Below are 15795 nucleotides of genomic sequence, written 5' to 3'. Positions count from 1 at the left end.
GACTCAAGATAAACATATATAAAATTGAAAAACCCAATAACTGAACTAAAAAACTCAAAGGACAGACTTACAAGTATAATGAATCAAGCTGTTGATTCAGTATGAGGAGTGACTTGAAGATAAAGTACATAAAATTAGCAAAGAATATGGGGGGAAACACAGCAAAGAAACATACAGGAAATGTGGGACACCAAGAAAAGAGCAAACTTTCGAATTTGAGAAATAGATGAGGGAGAAAAAGCCCAGGTCAATGACATAGACCAGCTCTCCAACAACATCATAGAAGAAAACTTGCCCAGATTAATAAAAGACATACCCATACAGAAGATACAGGAAGCACAGGGAACACCAAATAGAAAAAGCCTGAAAAGAAACTCTTCATGGCATATTTTGTTTTAATTTCAATAATTTAATTACTAACTACACAATAATGCTGATGTCTTTTTTAACCTTTCAGGTATTGTTGTTTCTTTTCTTTTTATTTATTAAAATTTATTTACTTTGCATCCCAGCTATAGCCCCTCCTTTATCCCCTCCCAATCTAACCATCCCTCCCTCTTCTCCTTCCATGCCCATCTCCCAGCCCACTGATAGGGGAGGTCCTCCTTCCCTTCCATCTGACCCTAGCCTATCAGGTCTCATCAGGACTGGCTGCATTGTCTTCCTCTGTTGCCTGGCAAGGCTGCACCCTCTCAGGAGAAGGTGATCAGAGAGCCAGCCACTGAGTTCATGTCAGAGACAGTCCCTTTTCTCTTTACTAGGGAACCCACTTGGAGATTGAGCTGCCATAGGCTACATCTGTGCAGAGGTTCTAGGTTATCTCCATAAGTGGTCCTTGGTTGGAGTATTAGTCTCAGAAAAGACCCCTGTGTTCAGAATTTATGGTTCTATTGCTGTCTTGTGGAGCTCCTGACTTCTCCAGGTCTTCCTCACCCTTCTTTAATAAGATTCCCTGCACTCTGCTTCATGGCATACTTTAATGAAAACATTAAGTATACAAAAAAATTGAAAACATCAGGAGAAGAAACACAGGTCACACATACAGGAACACCCATCAGAACAATAGCTGATTTCTCAATGGAAACACTGAATGCCAGAAAAGTCTGTGTCACTGCATATCAAATCCTAAAAAACCACAACAGACAATCTAGATTAATACTGATAGTAAAACTATCTACCATACTTGATTGAGGGGAAAATTCTATGATATAAATAGCCTATGAAAACTATATCCAAAAAACTAGCCTAAAGAAATTAAGGGAGACATTATTTCAGACTGAAGAGAGGGGTGAACTGAGCTAAGAGATGAAGAAATTTGAAGGTATGATTACTAAAGTAAAAAGTAGCACTGAGAGCACAAACAACACCAGAAATCAACAACACATCACTACAACCAACATATGCACTTCAATAATACCTTCAAATATTAATGGTCCCAATTCTCCAATCAAATGATTCAGGCTGGCTGAATGAATCAAGAAATAAAATCATGTCAGGCAGTAGTAGCACAACCTTTAATTCCAGCACTGAGGAGGCAGAGGCAGATGGATCTCTGTGAATGAGGCTAGCCTGTTCTACAGAGCAGGTTCCAAGATAACCAAGGCCAAACAAAGAAACCCTGTCTCTAGAAACATAATAATAATAATAATAATAATAATAATAATAATAATAATAATAATATATTCATCTATCTGTTGTCTATGAGCAACTATCTTAGATTTAAAGATAGGCACTTACTAACTCCCCCTTCTCTCTTATGATTCCCTGCACTCTGCCCAAGGTTTGGTTATGAGTCTCAGCATCTGCTTTGATACACTGCTAGATAGTCTTTCAGAGCCCCTCTGTGATAGTTTCCTGTCCTGTTTCTTGTTTTCTCCTACATCCAATGTCCATCCCATTTGTCTTTCTAAGTAAGGATTCATCAACTTACTCTGGTTCCCCTTTTTTGTTTATCTTCTTTAGGTATATAGATTTCAGTATGTTTATCGTATCTTATAGGTCTATATAAGTGAATATATACCATGTGTGTGTTTCTACTTTTGGGATACCTCACTCAGGATACCTCACTCATTTCTAGGTCCCACCATTTGCCTGCAAATTTCATGATTTCCTCATTTTTAATTGCTGAGTAGTATTCCATTGTGTAAAAGTCCCACAATTTCTCTATCCATTCCTCAACTGAGGGACATCTAGGTTGTTTCCAGGTTCTGGCTCTTACAAATAAAGCTGCTACAAACATGGTTGAGCAAATGTCCTTGTTTTGTACTTGAGCATCTTTTGGATATATGCCTAGGAGTGGTATAGCTGGATCTTGAGGAATCACTATTCCTAATTGTCTGAGAGGACAGGAGCTCCACAAGGACCAAATACATCAGGGGACAGGGGTCTTTTATGAGACTATTTCTCCAGCCAAGAACCATGTATGGAAATAGCCTAGAACCCCTCCTCAGATATAGCCCAAGGTAGCTCAGTATCCAAATGTGTAGCCTAGTAAGGGGAAGAGGAACTATTTCTGACATGAACTCAATGGCTGGCTTTTCATCCCCCCCCCCCCGAAGGGAGGAGCAGACTTGCTAGGTCACAGAAGAGGACACTGCAGCCATTCCTGAAGAGACCTAATAAGCTAGGGGCAGATGGAAGGGGATTAGGTCCTCCCCTATCAGTGCCCTATCAGTGGACTTGGAAAGGGGCAGGGAGAAGATGAGGAAGGGACGGCAGGATTGGGAGGGAATGAGGGATGGGGCTACAGCTGGGATACAAAGTAAATAACCTGTGATTAATATAAAAATAAAAATTATTATTAAAAAAGAAAAAAGCTTCTATGAATATTAAAAAAATAAAGATAGGCACTTATATAGAGTAAAGGATACACAAAATACTCCAATTAAGTGACACTAAAAGTCAAGAAGCATTGTTATGCTAATATCTGAAAATATACTTTAAACAAAAATGATGTAGAGGAAATGAGGAAAAATACTTCACTCTAATCAGAAAACAGCTAACCAAAACACATTATTATTGTAAACATATATGCGCCAAATTCTGATGCATCCAATTGTATAAAAAGTGTACTACTGGAATTAGAGACACACACTAACACCAACGCATTGGAATTAGCTGATTTCAATACCCTTGTTTCGCCAATAGAATAAAAAATAAGCATAGAAACATCAACTTTACATGACATCATCTATGAAATGAACTTAACAGATGCCTATAGAATATTTCACCCAAACACCAAAGAACATACAGTCTACTAAGCTACACATACAAGCTTCTCTAAAATAGATCATATTCTGGGACACAAAACAAATCTGTACAAATTCTGAAAGATTTAAATAACTCAATGTATCCAGTATGGTCATAATATAATATATAAAACTTAAAATCAACACATCTCTAGCAAATACACATACTATGGAGATTAAACACATTACTGAATGATGAATGGGTCAAAGAGAAAATCAAGACAGAAAAGAAAGAGATTAACTATAACTAAATAAATACAACACAACACAAAAACCTGGAGACACATTAAAAATAATCCTACATGACAATTTTATAGCTCTAAGTACTACATTAAAAAAAAAAAAACAGATAAAGTACAGATCAATGACTTAATGGTACAACTCAAACATTTGGAAAAATGAAACGAAACCAAACCCAGATCCAGTTAATGGCAAGAAATAGTAAAACTCAAAGTGGAAATTAATGAACTAAAATAAAACAACACCAGGAATCAACAAATAAGAATTGTGGCTTTTTTGAGAAAATAAACAAGATTGACAGGCCCTTGGTCCAACTAAACAAGTGAGGCAATCCAAACCTAGAAAGACAACTGTCACCTGAGGTTCCTGGCTCAAAATCTCAGATATGAGTACATAATCTGGAGTAGCAGCATAAAACAGGGGGGAAAGGCCATTGTGAGGAGAGCAATAGAGAGAGAAATAGCAACAGAGGGGAAATCGCAGGGTTCAAGCAATGTAAAAGAGTAAATACGAAAAACAGGGGACTTTAAACACAGAGGAGAGGAAGGAGACAAATAGAGAAGGAGGATGGAGGGACTATTAACTACTATATCTACTTAAATATACCTATGATACATTTAAGTAATATATAAATCTATACATACATATATAAATATCATACAAATATACATAATTTAAATGAAAATTTCTCATCTGTGCTGACAATGCTCCACCCAAAATCCCTAGGTTATGTAACAAAAATCCTGACACCAGGCATGAGAAGCCCTCTTTTTGTGTTGTCAGTCAGGATTGTCTAAGAAGCTCCCAAAACATTAAAGACTATTTCTGATGGCATTGTTTGCCTTCCAGAGGTGGAAGATATATGTCTATTGCTGAAGAGACCATGCACTTCAGGCACAGGACCTTAAGATGTGAGCTGGAACTGACCTGAGAGCCTCCTCCCTGAGGACTAGCTCTTGTTGTACCCGAAGGCAGCATGCAAGCTTCCAATGGAGGGAAGCAACCAATTCTTCACAGCTATGATATCTATGAACCACAGCAATGACCAGCATGACACAATACCTCTAACAGTGTAATGGTGGCGTTTATACCTTAATGGTAACCAACCATCTCTAATTGGACATAAGTTCCACTCAACAAGAGGGAAGATATGACTGGTACTGGAAACCTAGCCAAGTTCTCAGGGCTTGCAAAGCTTGGATGTTGAAGAACAACCTCCACTGTACTCAACTACTGTACTAAACCAGCATAATCCCTAACTACATTCTCCATATCTGTCCTTGTGCCCACAGACTATCCCTACCCTCATCAAAGAAACTTCTCTTTGCAACAGAGGAAGACTATTACAGAAAACCAAAACTGATCAAAATTAAGAATTGTGATGCCTAGTCCCAACTGACACATCTACAACATGACTGGTTGGCCTAAGGCTCAGAGATCACTGTGGGGAAAAGGATGGGAAAGATTCTAAGAGCCAGAGGAATGCCAAGATTTACTGAGGTTCTGTCTTCTGGAAATGTCAGAGAATCTACACCCATGAAGTCTCACTAAGAAGGTTTCCTAAACATGACCTGAACAAGATTCACACCAATGGACATGCTAACGTGGACAGGCTGACGCTCACGAAGCCTCAGCCAGAAGGAAGAACGTCAGGCAACTAAGGACTGCTGAGATTGGGATTAATACTCTTCCCAGGGAAGAGCACACCAAATGGTTATACAATGACAAATGGTCATCACTCTGTGTGTGTGTGACATCATATGGACTGATATGGATGCAAATATATATACATATGTGTGTGTGTGTGCAACATTGTATGGACTGACCAGGTTGCATATGTGTGTATGTGTGTGTGTGTGAGTGTGTGTGTGTGTGTGTGTGTGTGTGTATGTGTGTATAAAACATCTAAAGAAAAAGGTCATAAATTCGATTGAGAGCAAGGGGAGTTCATCAAAGAGGTTGAAGCAAAGAAGCGGAAGGGAGAAAAATATAATTGTTTTACACACACATATGTGTGTATACATATATTCCCAAATATATAAATACACCTGATTGATTTGTCCAATGTCACTTGTGTCTGTGTGTGTATGTGTGTGTGTGTATGTGTGTGTGTGTGTGTGTGTTTCTGCCTTCTGTTCAATAAAAAAGCATTTAGTTAATGCCAAGGTATTCATTCCACTACTGTAAACTTAGGGTAATCGTTACCTGCTGGTTGTTTTCTTAGTTCAAAGGCATATTTTTTCTTTTGTGTTCTATGTCATAGTTAAGGATCCATTTTCAAATCTAAGATCTAAAAGATTACCTGTTATGGTTTCATTCTTGAACTATCATTGATCTACTTTGAGCTATATTTTTATCCTATATCTCTTATCTTTAATTTTTAAATTGTTTTGAGATTAAAATAAAATTACATTATTTCTCACTTTCCATTTTTTTACACTCCCTTCCATCTATCCCTCCATCTACATTTTTCTCATTTCTCTTATTTTGAGACAGAATCTCAAGTTCCCAGTCTGACCTTAAATTTAGTATGTAGCCGAAGCTGCCCATGAATTTCTTCTGCCACCACCTACCATGTATTGAGAATACAAACATGAACAACCTTGCTCAGTTTGCACAGTGCTGGGAATTCAACCCAAGATCTTATGAATGTTTATGTTATAGAATGCATGTTTATGGCATATCAACATTCTACCAGCTAAGCTACATTCTTACCCTGCTTTGTCTACCTGTTGCATGAGAGTCAACCAGCTCTTCTGGAATCTGTGAGTGAATATTTTTCATCACACTAAATTTTTTTTCAAGGATGAGATATGTAGAAGCAGAACTATCCAGTACATAGTGAGTTTAAATCTAACCTGCGCAAGCAAAGACACTACCTAAACACCAGAACCAAGAGCAGGAGGCACATTTTTAAAAACCAGGAAAAAGTCATATTTAATGTTTACCTAAAAATGCACATATAATATATGTAAGTATAGGTGTACATATAAACATAACTGAAGTGAAGTTATGCCACTGGAGGTGAAAATGCCATGAAAAAATTAAAGTCCAAGTGCAAGGTATAAAAATTTCTCTTCGCATTGTGGTCAGGAGACACCCCCCTCCAATATAACATAGGCTTTTGCTGTTTCCCTTGGTTGCCTCACAGAATTTGATGACAAGATCCTATTACTCAAGACATGACATATTTCAAGCTCAAGATGTGAAAGAATCTAGAACTGACCTTGGAAGCCTCTTCCCTAAAGACTCTCTCTCTCTCTCTCTCTCTCTCTCTCTCTCTCTCTCTCTCTCTCTCTCTCTCCCTTCTCATTAAACTTGTTTTAATCGGTCTCAAAATTCTGTGACAGATTTTTGGTCAAGTTGTGTCCATTAAAAAGTACTGATTTTGAAAACTAATAACTTAAAACTGACACATACACACAAAGGTCCAGGAAACATTCTTCTTTTCTTCTGAAGGTTTTACGATGCATTGTTATCACTAACCAGTCTTTTACTATTAAACTTAAATGGCCAATTGAGACAAACAGTTCTGAGACCATTCTTTCACCACTGATTAAGACAAACAAAACAAACAAAAAAGACTAACTCACAGTACCTAAAGGTGCTATGAAAGCTGTCAAGGGAGAAAAGCAATTCACCATCCTAACCAGCCACAAAGCCTATGAACCATAACAATGACCAGCATGGATATATCCTATGGTATATTAATGGCTTTTTGTATCTTGGAGGTAACCAACACCTACCCAATAAAATAAAAAGGCTGCTCAGGAATAGGAAATTCATGCCTGCTACCATAAACCTAGCTAACTTCCTGTGGCTGGTAAGGTCATGGACCCTGAAAGACAGCCTACACTTGCCAATTGCTAAACAAGTGTAATTTCTACCTGCATTCTGAATACTTGTCCTTATATCCACAGACAAGTGTAGCTGTCGATCTGCAGCAAAGAAATCAAAGAAGCTTCTTCTTTCTTTTTCTTTTTCTTTTCCCTGTGTGTGTGTGTGTGTGTGTGTGTGTGTGTGTGTGTGTGTATGGTTTTTGGAGACAGGGTTTCAATGCATAGCCCTGGCTCTCCTGGAACTTACTCTGTAGACCAGACTGTCTCAGACTCACAGAACACTGTCTGCCTCTGCCTCCCAAGTGTTGGGATTAAAGGTGTATGCCACCACCACCTGTCAAAGAAGCTTCTTTTTTATAGAAGACAGAGACTATAAACCACAGAAGTCCACAACTGGACAAAACCTAGGGAACAAGCAACCATGTGGAGCCCATCCCAATTGATATATATAAGACTGCTCTTATACCCAAGGCTCAGGGAACATGGTAGGAGAGGGGACAGGAAGCTTGTAAGAGCCAGAGAATCAGAATATCTGCTATGAGATAGTGAGTTCTATACAAATGACCAGAAAGCTACACCCATAAAATCTCAACAATGTGGTTGCCTAAGCAAGGCCTATACAATGACAACACCAGTTAAAAACAATATGGGTAGTTCCACCCCTAGATGAAGAGCTATGTGTGCTTAGTGGACGCTGAGAGGGGACTCAGCTTCTCCACAGACAATGCCCAGCAGGTTATCCAATCCCAAGCGGTCAGGCCTGAGCACATACATATACAATAAACACTAATAGACTCAGCAGTTTGTATTTATATATGTGTTTATATATACAGATATGGAGAATAGGTTGACAGGGAACTGGGGAACAACAGTAGGTGTTGGAGGGAAGAGAGCATGGCATAGAAAGTATGTGAATACAGCACTCATGTATGACATTGTCAAAAATATAATGAAATAAATGTAAGTAAAAACAATAAAACAGGCAAACAAAATAAACAGAGAGAGAAAAAGAAGGAAGGAAAAAAGAAATAAAAAGGAAAAAGAAATATTGAAAGCTCATGAGGCCTCAACCCTACATAAAGAACTATAAAAACCTAAGGGATGCTAATGATGGGAAAACCAGTCTTCCCAGGGAAGAGCATGCCAGTTGGTTATGTACTAACAAATGGTTAGCCCTTAAGTCATATATACAAGTAGTAGTATTCAGACTGAGCAAGTATTTAAGTATTGAGAAATGTATACACATAATTAGTATACAAGTATATTAGAAATATATATACACACATGTATGTATATATGTCAATATCAATATCAACAACTAAATTTAAAAACGTGCCATGAATCTGAAAGAGAGCAAGGAGGGGTATATGGAAAGGCTTGGATGGAAGATAGGAAAAAAGGACATGATATATTTTATAGTCTCAAAAGTAATTCTTAAAAAGAAAAAGGACAGGGCTGGAGAGATGGCTCAGTGGTTAAGAGTGTTGTCTGGTCTTCCAAAGGACCAGGGTTCAATTCCCAACACCCATATGGCAGTTCACAACTGTTTTTCAAGGGATCTGGTTTTCAATTTCAAGGGATCTGACATCACCACACCAAATGCACATAAAATAAAAATTAAATAAATTATTAAAAAAACAAAAATATCGTTAAAAAAAGTTAAAAGACAAAAAGAAAAAGGACAATACAGACAGAGCAAAGAATACTTGAGCATATAGCAGGCTGCTAAAAAAAATCAAAGTGCTGCTACTAAAAATAAAAAAATTTAAAAATTAAATATTTGCCATGGTATAAAAACTGAGAAATGAACTGAATGAAAGATAGTAAAGTCTAGGAGCTGAAAAGATGGCTCGGCAACTAAGAGCTCCTGCTGTTCAGCAGAGGACCACAGTTAGGTTCCCATCACCCACATTAGGCAGCTGAAACAACCTGTAACCACAGCTCCAAAGGATCTGACACTCTCTTCTTACCTCTGGGGGGCACAGGCACAGGAACACACACACACACACACACACACACACACACACACACACACTGAAATAAATATATTTTAAAAGACATCATTATAAAGTCTATCCTGAAAACTATCAAACAGTGCTTAGAAGAAGACGTAATTATTATTTATGCAGATTAAATGTCTTCTGTGGAGAAGCCATTTCCTCCTCTGGGCAGCGAGAGTGCAGAAGGTTCTCCAGCATCATCTGACACACAATGCCCCATTTACCAACAACAAGCTACTCAAGCAACCTTCTGAGGACATTGAGAGATGAAACGAAGGTGGCAATATTTTCCTAGTGTCGTCTGAGTTACTTGAAACCCATTCTAGGATTCTGGGCCTTATACACTGCCCCAAACAGTGAGAGTATTCAGATCGCTCCTATCATGGCACATTCATGGCATGTGCCTGAGAAGTTTACTCAGCTAACACTAAGAATGAGAAACCACAGAGTCAGCCAGAATGCTTGTGAAAGCACACTCAGGGATACCTGGTAACTGGTTTGTCCCTGAGACCTCAAGAGACTGCAGGGCAGGCAGGGTGAGAAGCAGCTCCTGTTCTGCTGTGCTGAGCTCCAGCCTGCACACAGAGCATTTGGTGACAGAGGTCTTATTCAGCTCCAGAGCCCGGCGGATTCTTTCAAGAAAGCCACTGCTGTTGGACAAGCAGAGCTCAATATTCTGTGAAGCTGAGAAGACTTCCATTAGGACCCAGAGCAGTGCTTGCTCTGCAGGGCCCATGTTGGCCACTGCAACTTCCAACCTAGGGATGTTGTGTGACTTGGGTGACAGTTTCCAATACCCAGAATTTATTTTGGGTAGATGGCTGCATTGGATATTCAAAATACTGTATTAATTCTCTTCATTTTTATCTAAAATTTCTGCCCATTCCTTCATATGTTCAAAGGCAGATGCATAGTCCTCATCTAGAGTTGGTGGCTGTAGTGTTTCATAACACTTTTTCATGACTGAGTAACCTACATTAGGTGACATTTTCTTTCCATTTATGAAGACTTTAATACTTGCCAACAGTAACAGGCTTTCTGGGTGGTCCCTAAAGTAATGGAAATTCAATACATTTAAAGCCAATGTTCTCCCTCAAAGGAATTGTAAAATCAATGGAGAACATGCAGAAACTGTGTTGCTTTCATAAGCAAAGTTTAGAGCAATGCCCAATAAATTTTCTGAAAAAATCAAAGAAAAAGCTTCAGGAGAAAACTGTCACATTTTTTTTTAATTGACTGTGTTATCAAGGAAGGTTCTACTCTGTGCTTTACATAATCCTCTTCTTCAGACATATTCTTCAGTGACTCTTTCTCATCCACCAACTGAAGCAAATGAGACACAACTTCTGGCCCTGCCTTTGATGAAGGATAGCTGGAGACATACTTCAAAAAGTTGTTGTAGGTGGCCAGAGCCTTCAAGGACGTGTTAATTTGTCTCAAATAATGAATTCCCAGATCTTGGTCTTCCTGTCTGTCTGAACCCAGAGTTCAGTCAGCCTCATGGCAACAAGAAATTCTTTGAAGAGAGGATTTAAAAACCGGTAGACTGGTCTCAGCCTCTGGGGGGTGAATTTGCTCATCAAGCAGGTGGTCAGGTCTTCATCTTCATCCACTCTGGCCTCTGTGAGGTCATCATTGTTGAACTCAAAGCATGAAGAAAAACGACCCCTCAAGGCCAGCTGCCCACATGAGGACACAGTGGCCTTGAGGGCCTCAGCTGCAGCTTTGTACTTTAAGGACAGGTACTTCAAATAGGACTTGAAAACTGCCACATCATGAAAGTGCTGGTCAGAAGGATTTTGAAACCAGTCAGAACAGAGTGCTGCCATGAAGAGAGGAGTTTTGTGAATTCCCTGTAAATCCTCATTCTGTCCAAAATAAACCATAAACTCTTGCAGACGTGTTATACTCTCTGAGAAGACCTTCCTTAATACAGAGACTGTATTATAGAAAGGAAACTCTTTGATCTCTAGAATTGTATCCAGGTATGGACGGATGGACCTGGCCTTGTTTGTATGGAAAGTGATCAATAAGCAGGTTAGTGACAAGTAGTTTTTGGTAATCAGTGTCTCTAGCACTTGGGGGAGCAAGTCTACCCCATTATAGTCATCCAACAGGAACAACGCCTGGTTTTTTAACTGCTGGATAATGCTGCTCAGGCATGCTTCACTAACACAGCCTCCTGCCTCTAGAAGTTGGGCACAGATGATGCTTGCCAGACCCTGATCTGGTCTGGTGGAACTAAGGGAGAGGTAGAAGACCAGCTGGAACCTGTTCAACAGGGGACAGCACCCTGATGCCCAAAGAAAAGCTATTTTCTTCAGGAAGGTTGTCTTCCCACTGCCAAGTTCCCCCTCCACACACATGACAGAGCTGAGATTGGTGAAGACCTTGGGGATTGTCAGGGCACCTTGCATTGGCCTGCTGATGTGCTTTGAAACTATGGACACATCACAGCCAAGCAAGTGGTCAGTGCCTTGGCTGGAGCACACCTCTGGCAAATTCATGTGGCAGAAAGTGGTTTTGGTGTAGGCGCCTCGCAGCTGCTCACTCAGACTCTTTGCCTCTTGAAACCACTGGGCTTCCCTCAGAGCCAAGCCTGTGGAGAGAAGGGAGGCAGAGGAAGCTGTACCTTCACATCTCTCTGATTGCTTTGCTTGTCTGCTAAGGGTGGATTAGGACTCTCCTCTCCTTCCCATGACCCCCTCCATACCCTAAGACCCTCTCATCTTTCTATAGCAGCAGAATGTGGGGTACTATGTCTAAGGCCTCTCATTTGACAGGGACTTGGATATCCTGGCACCCTAATTTCCCTTTAGGATCTCAGGAGACCAACCTGCTGCACGATGCCTTTAACACTAGCTGGTTTGGATCTGGCATGAGGACAGTTGTCTGTAGTCCTGCATTCACTCTCAAGATGCCACAGGAACACTGACTCTCTCACCCACAGCTCCCTTTACCTCAGTGTTCTCCTCTAGGAGCTTTCCAGATAATTAGAAATATGCTTTCCTGTCCAATATACAAATACACAGAATCCCATGTGCTTTCATGTTCCTACCAGCCTCGGTGGGATGAACTGGGTCCTTGTGATTGCTTTCAGTTATGATTTCCTTTGAAAGAGAAATCCTTTATTAAATTGAAATTTGCAAGATAGTGAGACATGTTATCATTGAGAACCCAAAGTCTTCTAGACTTCACTCTGTTTGTGGCATGTATTCTACCAACTGAACAACATTTCCTGACCTTGCAACGTCATTTTCAAATTCGCAAATATCGTACACATATCACATCAACCCAGAGTTGATTATCTTTTCAGTTTTCACCCTTTTTTCTTCATTTTTTCTGATTTGTTTGCTGTCAGGTTTTTTTGCTTTATTTGTTTTTAGAGATGGGGTTTTATAGTATAATCCAGGCTGATCTTGAACTCACAGCCATCTTTTAGCCTCAGCTTCCAGAATGCTATATTGTAGAAATGAACCATGATTCCCAGATTTGCTTTTGCTTTGTGGGGAGCAATCATAGCACACCTACCAAACAACCATTGGATTGACAGTTGTGTCTTCTGTTGCAAAAATAGATTTCCTGATTTATTACTTGGCATTTGGCTTTGTTTATAAAGCACATTCACGGGCCAGAAATATGTCTCAGTCCAGAGTTATTGTGTAGCACAAAAGGGGTCTTGGTTTCAATACAAGAAACAACATCAAAAGTCAAATCAGCTGGGCTTGAGTGCAGACAGTTGGAACCATAGCATTTTTAAGGCTGAGGCAGAGATCACAAGTTCCAGGTCAGGTTTGGCTCCACACAAACATCAAGATCAGCCTATGCTACAAACTGAAAATCTGTCTCAAGGAAAAGTCCAACTAAGGAAAATGACACGTGACTTTAAGTTTCAAAAGTTCTAGCAGAAAGTCAAGCCTACTGCCTGCAGCAAAAGGGCAGATGAAATGTGTTTAGTCTGTGTTTTAATCAAGTTGAAGTCTAAAAGGGTCTCAAGCATCTGCTTCTTCTGGGAGGAGGGCTCACTGTTCACTGTGAAGCCCCATCTATAGCTATCCTGTAACAGTTGCTTCTTAGATTCTCGTGGACTCTATCTAATTATGATACATTTACAGTTGACAATCACAGCTCAACCCCACAATCATGTGTTGCTGAGTCAGAGAAGAGGCGGGGCTCATTACCATGGTTTCCAGAAGTGCATGGTGGCTCTCAGGGGCTGGAATCACTTCTGCAGAGGACTTCAGGTTTTGAAGAAATACTCAACTATGCAAAGAAGATAAAAGTCATGAAATGGTTCCATGCAGTTAAGTGTGTGTATTAGCTTTATGGAGAACATGAAGATTCAGGACCAGGAATGAAACAGAAAGTGAACATTTTCAGTGACTCTGTCAGTCTTGCATCCTGTATAACCTTCAGTCAGTGGGTTCCAATAACAATGCATGTGGTTTGTAAAGTAATGATGAGGATATTCGGAGAATGTGTTGGGGTGAGACCAGAGTCAGTGCCAGTCTGTGAAACCAGCTAAAATAATCTTAAAGAATAAAAAATAGTGACACAGCACTACTGCCTGCAGCAAAAGGGCAGATAGGGTTTTAGAGATGGGGTTTTATAGTATAATCCACGCTGATCTTGAACTCACAGCCATCTTTTAGCCTCAGCTTCCAGAATGCTATATTGTGGGTGCAGAGGCAAGGGGACAACTAGGGCTTGCTGGATGCTAGCAGGTTCAGAGAGAGACCCTGCTTCAAGGGAACAAGAGTTTGACATAAAGGAAAGGAGATTCGCTGTCTCCCTTTGGCCCTATGTAGAACACACAGTGCACACACAAATACACTTTACCTAAGTGAACAAGGTAAAAAATAAATAAAAATTCACAGATTAAAATATGAGAAAACTATAGAGTCATGGAAAAAGAACAACAAAGGACATTAAAACATACTAAACAAAATGTACAATTAAGAATTTAGATAACAATAATTTTTAACCATTTCAATTCTTGTCAAACTGTCAGAAACAAACCCACAAGAACTGAGTATGTCAACTACATGAAATTCACATTAAGATTAAAAACATAGATATCACACAGTTAAATAAAATTTTAATGCTTGTTGGGCAAACATGGGGACTGGGCTCAGATCTCCAGCACCTGTGTAACAGCAAGGCAATAGGGACAGTGTAATCTTAGTGCCAGAGAAGGAGAGACAGGAAGACCGTAGGGGCTCAATAACCAGCCAGTAAGTCTCATTGGCCAGCACCAGGTTTAGTGAGAGATCTGTCTCACAAAATAAGAACTACAGACCTATTTCTGAATACACAGAGCATGTTGCTTTAAGGATAGAGAGGAATCAAGCTGGAACTGACTCAGAATTTCCTCCCTGCTGTCTCCCTGTCACAGTACTGGAAGAGGCTTTGCAGTCTGCTGGGGGAGGAGGGCCACCTGCATTCTACAACATCACCATCATGCCAGACAAGATGAGGCCAACGGTGAAGAGTGGCCTGAATCTTTGGGGATAACCAACCGCTTTTGAATTGGGCTTGAGGCTGCTTCACAGATGCTCTAAATGTGGTCAAGCTGGGTTTGGTGGTACAGGCCTGTAAATCTCAGCACTTGGGTCTCAACGACCAGTGGATCTCTGGGTCAAAGGCCAGACTGATCTACAGAAAGGGCAACACAGTGAGACAAAATGAAAGAAAACAAAACCTAAACTAAAGAAACTAAACCTAAATTAAAGAAAACAAAAACCTAAACTAAACCTGGTCAAAAGCCCATGGCCCAGAGAGTTTATAAAGGTCTTAGGAGGGCAGGGTCTACTAATGCTATCTGGCTTAATGGGCATCCTGTCAAAATTTCTTCTAAATATTTATGTTCCTGTGCAAAGAATGCTGCTGCTTTGAACCTTGGCTAGATAATAATTGATGATCAAGTGCTCAGCAAGAAATGAGACGTCTATGTCAACCTCACACCATGGCTCTGGGAGCATCTCATGGCACAGCCATATAAATTGGAAACAGGAAAAGCAATGAAGCCAGCACAGCTGTTTGACATGGCTCTAGCATAGGTGAGCCAAATGCTGCAATCATTTTCATTCTTTCCCTCTTTTGTAGGTTTTTAGGCTCTATGTGTTTTATTTTGGGGGGGAATCCTTTATGCATTATGATTTTTTCTGTCTTTTCCCAAGAAAATTATGTCTGAGTTATTTTCTTTTAGAAAAATTACATTATCTGGCCACTGTTGTGAAGGTTTCCTTATGCTTTGGAGATCATTGAGCACAGATTAGCACATAAACTAGAAATTCTTTTATGAGGCCATTACTACAGGAATATTTTGTGGATATCTGCCCTTTAGCAAACTCAAACAGAATAACTGGTGCAGGGGAAACAAAGACAAGGACAAACTCTGACTGGCCAGAAAACCGGGTAACAGATTCAAGGCCTCCCTTTACAATACTCTTAGAACTCTCTGAAAAT

The 15795-nt window shown here is 39.9% G+C and overlaps 1 pseudogene; it reads right to left on the bottom strand.

Annotated features, from left to right (window-relative positions):
• LOC132654879 (baculoviral IAP repeat-containing protein 1a-like) overlaps positions 1–15795 on the bottom strand; it is a 50728-nt pseudogene that overhangs the window by 10404 nt on the left and 24529 nt on the right.

Source organism: Meriones unguiculatus, chromosome 6 (genome assembly GCF_030254825.1).
Source record: "Meriones unguiculatus strain TT.TT164.6M chromosome 6, Bangor_MerUng_6.1, whole genome shotgun sequence".
NCBI classification, from domain to species: domain Eukaryota; kingdom Metazoa; phylum Chordata; class Mammalia; order Rodentia; family Muridae; genus Meriones; species Meriones unguiculatus.
This window is presented reverse-complemented; position numbering and strand designations above follow the sequence as displayed.